At 57.9% G+C, this 7,979-nt stretch overlaps 1 protein-coding gene across 1 annotated transcript in view; it reads right to left on the reverse strand.

Annotated features, from left to right (window-relative positions):
- The window catches only part of PEBP4 (phosphatidylethanolamine binding protein 4), a 49,309-nt gene extending 41,825 nt beyond the window's left edge, over window positions 1-7,484 (reverse strand). Inside the window, exon 1 of the mRNA XM_051640746.1 lies at window positions 7,473-7,484. The gene's annotated coding sequence lies outside the window, so the exon portion shown is untranslated. The remainder of the gene's footprint in view (window positions 1-7,472) is intronic.
- Window positions 7,485-7,979: the final 495 nt, after the last annotated feature.

Here is a 7,979-nt window from a genome sequence, read left to right on the forward strand (position 1 = left end):
CCCCCACCACCCCAGTTGCTCCACAGCATCCACGAGGCCAGACCAGAAGGAAAACGTGTTTCCTGCTGCCAGGAAGCACCCAAGCCCCCCACGGGGGTCTGCAGCAAGACCCTGATTCTCAGAGCAACCCGTTTTCTGCCCTCCTCTGCAAGGGACCTGCTTCCCCACCCTCCTGCACAGCACCAGGGGGGGGGGCCAGAAGCTGGCAGGACAACCCTCATCCCTGCCATCACGTCCCAAGCCCAGGAGCACCCAGAGGGGACAGAGCTCCCACCATCCAGGTGCTGCTCTAGGGTTCCAACACGATGGAGAAACTGGAGCTTTGGCCATGGTCTGACCAAGAGAGTTACCAAGGGATGCACAACCAGCCACACCATCGCTGACCAGCACAGCCCTGACCCCAGGCAGGGTGGGGGGAGCAGAATAAAAGGGGGGGGAGGGTGTCACCTTGAGCCCTGTCACCCCCCCAGAACAGCCACTTCCCACCAGGGAAGAGCATCTCCAAGGCAGAACCTGAAGCCTGAGGTTGCCGTGGAGATGGTTTCCCTGGAAAGAAGGGGAGAAGGAACTGGGAACTAAACACCCCCCAGAGAAGGGGGCAGCTCAGCCCCTGAGGGGACGTGAGAACATGCAACAGCTCTTCATCCCACAACAACCTCCTCCAGCAGCTCCAGGTCCCTCACCCAACCCTCATTTCACCCCCTTCTTCACCAACAACCTGGCAGCCAACTCTGAGGACTTGACCCAAAGGTTTCTTGGCACTCCCCTGGCTTCTTCCATTGCTCCATCAGCTCTGGGTGAGCCACGTGCACCAAAAAAAAAAAAAACCCCACAACAACAAACCCAACACCAAACCCAACAGTTGGAACCATGTCACAACACACCCTGTATCATTAGATAATGAAGCTCCAGCACGCAGGGCGAGCACGAGCAGGCACCAGCACCACTGTCATTAGGGAGAGAAAGAGGCACCAGGCCTCCCTAATTAGGACCATTAATGGATTGGGAATGATCAGGAGGTTTAGGGGCTTAATGGTCCCAGTTCCCACGCTCCGAGATGGGCAAACCCCATCATTAGAGGCCTGAGCCTGCAAACAGGCTTCACGTGAGGAAGGGTTTTCCCATCCGAGTCAGGAGGGTGAGTCAGGAGCCCTAAAAGAGTTACAAACCCTGTGAGGGCTCCAGGAAAGCTGGGGAGAAGAGAAGGGAGGGAGAGGACAAGGGGGGATGGATTGAAACTGGGAGAGGGAGATGGAGGTTGGAGATGAGGAGGGAATTCTTGGCTGTGAGGGTGGTGAGAGCCTGGCCCAGGTTGCCCAGGGAAGCTGTGGCTGCCCCATCCCTGGCAGTGTTGAAGGGCAGGTTGGATGGGGCTTGGAGCAGCCTGGGCTGGTGGGAGGTGTCCCTGCCCATGCAGGGGGTTGGATCTGGATGATCTTTCAGGTCCTTTCCCACCCAAACCATTCCCTGATTCTATGGAACCGAGGGGTTTGTATCCCTCCCACGCTGGGGGGGTTGATAACCCAGGGGGGCAGCAGCCCCAGAACCTCCCCTGCAGGAAGGTGGGTTCTCCTGGGAAAAGCAGGACTTCCCTTGGAAAGCTGGCAGCTTGACAAAAGAGTGGCAGGAGAAGGGACAGGGGCTTTGAGCTGGACAGACAAAGGGCCTTGGACAACAGGAGAGCTGTAGATTTGGACAAGGGACCCTCTCCCTGCCAAAGTGACTCTCCCAGCCTGGCAGATCCCTCCCTTTTTTGCTCTTGATTTCTGGCATTGCTGCTCCCTGGACCCCCAGGTCTGTCCCAGGGGAGCAGCAGGACCCAGCTCCCTTGGGTCCTGCTGGGGTTCATCTGGGTAACCCAGAGGTAACCCAAAGAACCCCAAGATGAACTCCAAACAGAGGGGTTTTCTTGGAAGCCTAGAGGCAGGGAGAAGTCCTTGGGAGAGCTCCCAAGGGGATCACCAGAAAATGGGAACACCACCAAGGGGTTTGCCAGCAGACAAGGCTGCAGAGGGGTCCCCCCCAGGGATGCTCTGGAAGAAGAACCCAAGGGAACAACAATCTCCTACAGCAGCCTGGGCAAGATGAACGATGACTTCCTCTCTAAAAACGGGGGGTGGAAGAATTCCAGAGCTCTGGATTCCCCTTGCTCTGGCTGCAGAGCTGCAAAGGCAGCAGGGCAACCCAACCTTGCAGCAAACCCACAGCACCAGGGTGGGAAGTTCCCCGGGGAAGAGGTGCTGCCCCAGCCCAACAGCTCCTGTGGGATCACCCCAAACCCCAGAGGGGCTCCTGAGGGACACAGAACCGTGGGGTGATTGGCTTATAAACCACACACACAGGGCCAGGGTGACTCAAGAACCTGGTGGCTTTGTGGCCAGGCTGTAGCTGACACAACCCTGGCCAGCCCACACAGGAGATGGATCATTGCCACCAACATCCAGCTCCTCTGCTCTCCCTGTGCCTGGAGCCAGGAAAAACTCTTCTCACCACCCCCCCCCAAGCCCCAGGGCTGGCATCAAGGAGCTTCCTCTCCAGAGGAGGATCCTTCCTTGGGAACACAGCCCCAGCAGTGGCAGGGCAGGCAGCACAGCCAGTGCTCCTCTCCCAGCACCCCAGGAGGGTGTTTGGACATCATCTCTCCCAGTTCCAGGAAGAACCTCATCTTTCCAGCTGTTGGGAAGCCTCTGGAGTGGTGCTGTGCAGCTCGGGAAGTGTCTGGTCAGGCAGGATTTGCCCCCACTCAGGAGGGAGGTGCTGCCCTCCCCACACTTGGAGGGGGGCTCAAGGCCAGTCATGAGAACACAACCACAAAACCCCTCCTGCTTCCCTGCTTGAGCCCAGAATCCCAGAGGTTGGAAAGGACCTGGAAAGAACACCCAGCCCAACCCCCCCTGCCAGAGCAGGGGCACCCAGAGCACATCCCACAGGATCCAGGGGGGTTGGAATGTCTCCAGGGAAGGAGGCTCCACAGCCTCTCTGGGCAGCCTGGCCCAGGGCTCTGGCACCCTCACAGGGAAGAAGTTCTTCCTGATATTCATGTGGAACCTCCTGTGCTCCAGTTTGCACCCACTGCCCCTTGTCCTGTCACTGGGCATCACTGAACAGAGCCTGGCTCTGTCCTCCTGACACTGCCCTGAACGTGTTTGTGGACACGGATGAGGTGGCCCCTCAGTCTCCTCCAAGCTCAGCAGACCCAGCTCCCTCAGCCTTTCCCCATCAGGGAGATGTTCCACTCCCTCCAGCATCTCTGTGGCTCTGCCCTGGGCTCTGCCCAGCACTTCCCTGTCCTTCCTGAACTGAGGGGCCCAGAACTGGACACAACACTCCAGATGTGGCCTCACCAAGGCAGAATAAAGGGGCAGGAGAACCTCCCTTGACCTACTAACCACCCCCTTTCTAACCCACCCCAGGAGGCCACTTCTTGGCCACAAGGGCACATTCCTTGCTCATCCTCCTGCCCACCAGGACCCCCAGGTCCCTTTCTCCTCCCCTGCTCATCCCTGTGCAGATCCAGGCAGCAAACCCAGCCTGGGGCACAGAACCTCCACACGTGTCCCCCCCCATCCACCCTGGCCTCTCTCCCCTCTGAATCCCAGTGAAAAGAGAGGAAGGAACTGGTTTTACCCACTGCTCCTTTGGGATGGGGCTTGAAAGAGCCCTGCGAGGGGCTGCACCTCCTCCCCTTTCCCCAGGGCCCATCCTCACACAGGAGCTGGAGGTTCCCAGATTCCAACACGTAGGAGGAATAAGAAAAGGTACCAAGTACAACCCAGTGGCTTCTCACCCATCAGATTGGTTCATCAGGTGAGAGAAACCACCTGTGAAGCCCCAGGGAGCAACACGAAGCCCAGACCTGCTGTGGTCCCACCATCCCTGCAGCCCTTTGGGAGGAGAAACAGACACAAAACCTCTTCCCAGCCAACCCAAGTCAGGTCCAAAAGCTCCTCAAAAGCCTTTGACAGTTGGCAAAGCTCAGGCCTAAGCGAGGAAAGAATTTTTCTCTTCATGCTGGAGATGAAAAAGCTCTTAATAAAAGGGAAGTACCTCAAGGGCAGGAAGGAAAGGAGGAGTTTGTGGCTTGCTCTGGCAACAAAGCACACATGAAGCCCAAGCACCTGGGTTGGGAGCCAAGTTACACACATGGGCTGATTCATGAGGCCACCAAACTTGTGGTTGCTGAGGAATCATAGAATCAGAATCCTGGAATGGTTTGGGTTGGAAGGACCTGAAAGATCAGCCAGATCCAACCCCCTGCATGGGCAGGGACACCTCCCACCAGCCCAGGCTGCTCCAAGCCCCATCCAACCTGCCCTTCAACACTGCCAGGGATGGGGCAGCCACAGCTTCCCTGGGCAACCTGGGCCAGGCTCTCCCCACCCTCACAGCCAAGAATTCCCTCCTCATCTCCAACCTCCATCTCCCTCTCCCAGTTTTCATCCATCCCCCTCATCCCATCCCTCCCTGCCCTTGTCCCAAGTCCCTCCCCAGCTTTCCTGGAGCCCCTTCAGGCACTGGAAGGTGCTCTCAGGTCTCCCTGGAGCCTTCTCTTCTCCAGGCTGAACACCCCAACTCTCCCAGCCTGGCTCCAGAGCAGAGCTGCTCCAGCCCTGGGATCATCTCCACGGCCTCACAGAAAGAAGATGACTTGTTGCACAGGACCCAGCACCCACCACACCTTCACAACCTGCTTCTTGCTACCCCCCTACAGCCCCATAAGCTGCTCCCAACACCCCCAGGGAGCACTGAGAACATCAGGACCCACAGCTCAACCAAAAACCCAAGGATTGGATGGAAACCCATCCAAACCTCTCCAGATTTCACCTCCAGCTTTGGTGCAGCTGGGTTCTTCAATGCTGGCCTTCTACACACCCAAGTCCAAGTGTCTCCTGGCCAGAACTTCCTTACACATCTTCATTTAAAAAAAAAACACAAACCAACCCCAAAACCAACAGCTTCTTATTCTGACACAACCTACAACCACATTGTTGGCAACCTTGGGAATTTCCCACCCCAGCCACAGGTTTCCTGGGGATGTTAAAGATTAACCAGGGCCAGTTATAACCCCCTCCCCTGCTCCTTCTGACTTCACCCAGCACCCAGTCCCTGCACCCTAAAAAGCCATTTGATTCCCTTCACTTCTCCTCCTTCCCACTTCATTAAGCAACGACTCCCCAGATAATTAATTGCCTGCAGGGGCAGAGCAAGGAGCCGTGGCCAGGCTTGAGTTTTCCCCCCCCCATCCTGTGACACAGGAACCTTGGCACCAGTTTTATTTCCCTCCCCACCCCCCAGTTGGTCTCAGGCTGCAGCCAAGTCAGAGCCCAGCACTGAAGTCATCAGCAACTCTGCTCCTTCCTTGCCAAGGCTCTTGCTCTGCTGCTCCTGGAAACAAGGATTTCTCTGGCAAGGGACAATCAATGTGCTCCTTGCACTCCCACCCAAGTCCTCCAAGCAGGAAGCCAGCCCAGCTGCTGCAGAAAGTTCCAGCACCTTCCCCCAAACCGGGCTCCTCTCTGCCTCAGTTTCCCCACGCAGGTGCCAGAGAAGGTCCTGGGAGCAAAGCACCCAAGAAATCTGGACCCAGTTCCTACAGCCTGAACCTTCCCACCATCACCACCCACCAGCAGAACTGGAGGAAGCCAAGAACCTGGCAGAGCCTTGGCATCCAGGGGAATTCCCTCTATCTTTGCTCTTGCAGGAAGCCCATTTTTCAGCTCTTTTTTTTGGCCCTGGCAATCAGGAAAGGAAACAAAACCCACATCCTCTCTCTCCATTCATAACCTGCTGCACCTCCAGCTCTGCCCTGCCCACTCTGTGCCTCTTATCTCACCTCTCCACAGCCTGTCCTCACATTTCCCCCCTTTCCCTGGCCAATTTCATCCCCAGCTTCAACCCGAATGACCACCAAGGTCACCCTCACCTTGCCCAGCCAACCAAGAACTGCTTGAATGAGAAAAATCCCTCCTCCCAGGGCATCCATTTGCACCTGCAGGGATTGGTGGGGCCAGTTCTCCTTCCTGGGAAGTGTAGAGGTTGTGGGGAAAGAGTTCAATGGATTGAAGGGACCTGACATTTATTTGGCTCAGGAGGTCTCCAGTTTTCCTGGAGCCCCTCAGGAAATTCAAGAGCCAGGTTGTCCCTGCACACCAAGCTGCCCAGCAGCTGTGCCAGCTCCTCTCCCTGGAAGAAAAGGAATCTGAACCAGCTCAGGGGACACTAAATGATAGCACAGGCTGGATGGTGCAAGAGTTCCATCACTCAGCCTGGATTTCTGGAGCTCTACAGCATGAAGATGATGCTGGGACAAAGCCCAGAGCAACCTGGTTTCACCCCCAGCTCCCTGAGCAGGTCCCTCTGAGCCTGCCAAGGAGCAGAAAGAGCAGAGCTTGGCATTTTTAGGAAGCAGAGGGTGCAGATCCACGGGGCAGGATCACCAGCAGGATTTGGAGCTTCTCTTTTTCCCCCCCCCCAGGTCCCAGCTCTGATCTCCCTCCTGCCTGCCCCCCTTTCTCCTGGCAGGGGCTGCTCAAGCTGGATTAAAACCCTTCCCCTGTCACCAGCAGCAGTGGGAAAGGTCCTGAGTGACCGTGGGGGAAAAGGATCAGAGCTCCACAAGAAGGGATTTGGAGCTGCAGCATCACCCACCTCTCCCTGCAGCAGGGATCTCTCTGGGATCAGGGAGGGGATCCTTGGTGCCTTGGAAGCTGCTGCTTCCCACAGGCTCCTGCCCTCACACCCCAACAGAACATGCAGCACCCCCAGAGCATTCCCAAGAGGGGGGTTCTGAGCCCCCCCAAGCCTGCCCTGGCAGCCAAGAGACCCCCCCCCCAAGCTCCAGCCCCTCTGCCTCAACTGAGCATCACAGGACCACCCAGAAGAGGATGAATATTCAATATTAACCAAGCCATGAGCCTGGGTGCAAAAACCAACCCCCCCCCCCAGACACAAGCAGCCCACAGAGCCACCCCAGTGCCTCCCAAACCTCAGCACCACCAGCAGGAACCTGTTTCTGCTGCTCCCAGTCCCACCCTGAGCCCAAGCAACAGCAGCACCCCCACCTGTGACACCCCCACCCCCCACCCCACACCAGCTGGCTGCTCTCCCCCAGCCACCAGCTCCTCTCCTGGACCCACACCTGGCACCCAGGAGCTGCCTGGCCCCTCCAGGGTGGGAACCTGGGAGGGGTGACCTCGGCAGCAGCATCCCAAGGATGCTGGTGACAAGGTGGCCACAAGACCTGGCACCACCACCAGCCCTGCCCGAGCCCACCCAGCCGGGCCAGGCACCTCCTGCTGGAGCTGCAGCTCCTCCCCAGGCAGCTCAGCTATTTTGGGGAAGGAATGTTTTCATCCAGCCTATATTAAGCTCCTCGGTTGCACAGTCACAAGCTCTGCGGATCCCAGCACTGCCCAACCCTCTGCTCACTGCTGCAATCACCCCCCTCCATCCCCCCAAAATCCCCTGCTGACCCACTGCTCAGCTCCTCTTCACACTCCAGCACCAAATCCCACCCCTCTCCCTGCTCCTGGGGACATGGGGGGGGCACCCAGCGTTGCTGCAAGCACCCAAAAGATGGGAGGGGAAAGGGAAGGGTTGAGAAACCCTCTGCTCTCCTGCCACCCCTGCTCCCCAGGGCTCCTGCTCCCAGGACACAGCACCAGGTTGTGGAGGGGTCAAACCCACCCACTTCCAACCTTTTTTACCCCCCTTACCTGGGCAACTAACTAACTAAAAGTCAATCCCTGCCCCCCTCCCTGGATGCCCTAATTGTGAGGACAGCCCTGCAGGGGCTGCCAGCAAAGCAAGGGATCAATCAACCAACACCCATCCCTGCTCCTGGACAGCTGATCCTCCTGGGAACAGCCCCGGGGGCAGCAGGGTCAGGAGCAGCAGCCTCTGCTCTGCCTCAGGGGGTCCCCCCCACTCACCCCAGGAAGGTGCAAACCCCCCCACCCTGCTCGCCCCCCCCCCCCAGA

This window comes from Apus apus, chromosome 26, assembly GCF_020740795.1.
Source record: "Apus apus isolate bApuApu2 chromosome 26, bApuApu2.pri.cur, whole genome shotgun sequence".
NCBI lineage: Eukaryota > Metazoa > Chordata > Aves > Apodiformes > Apodidae > Apus > Apus apus.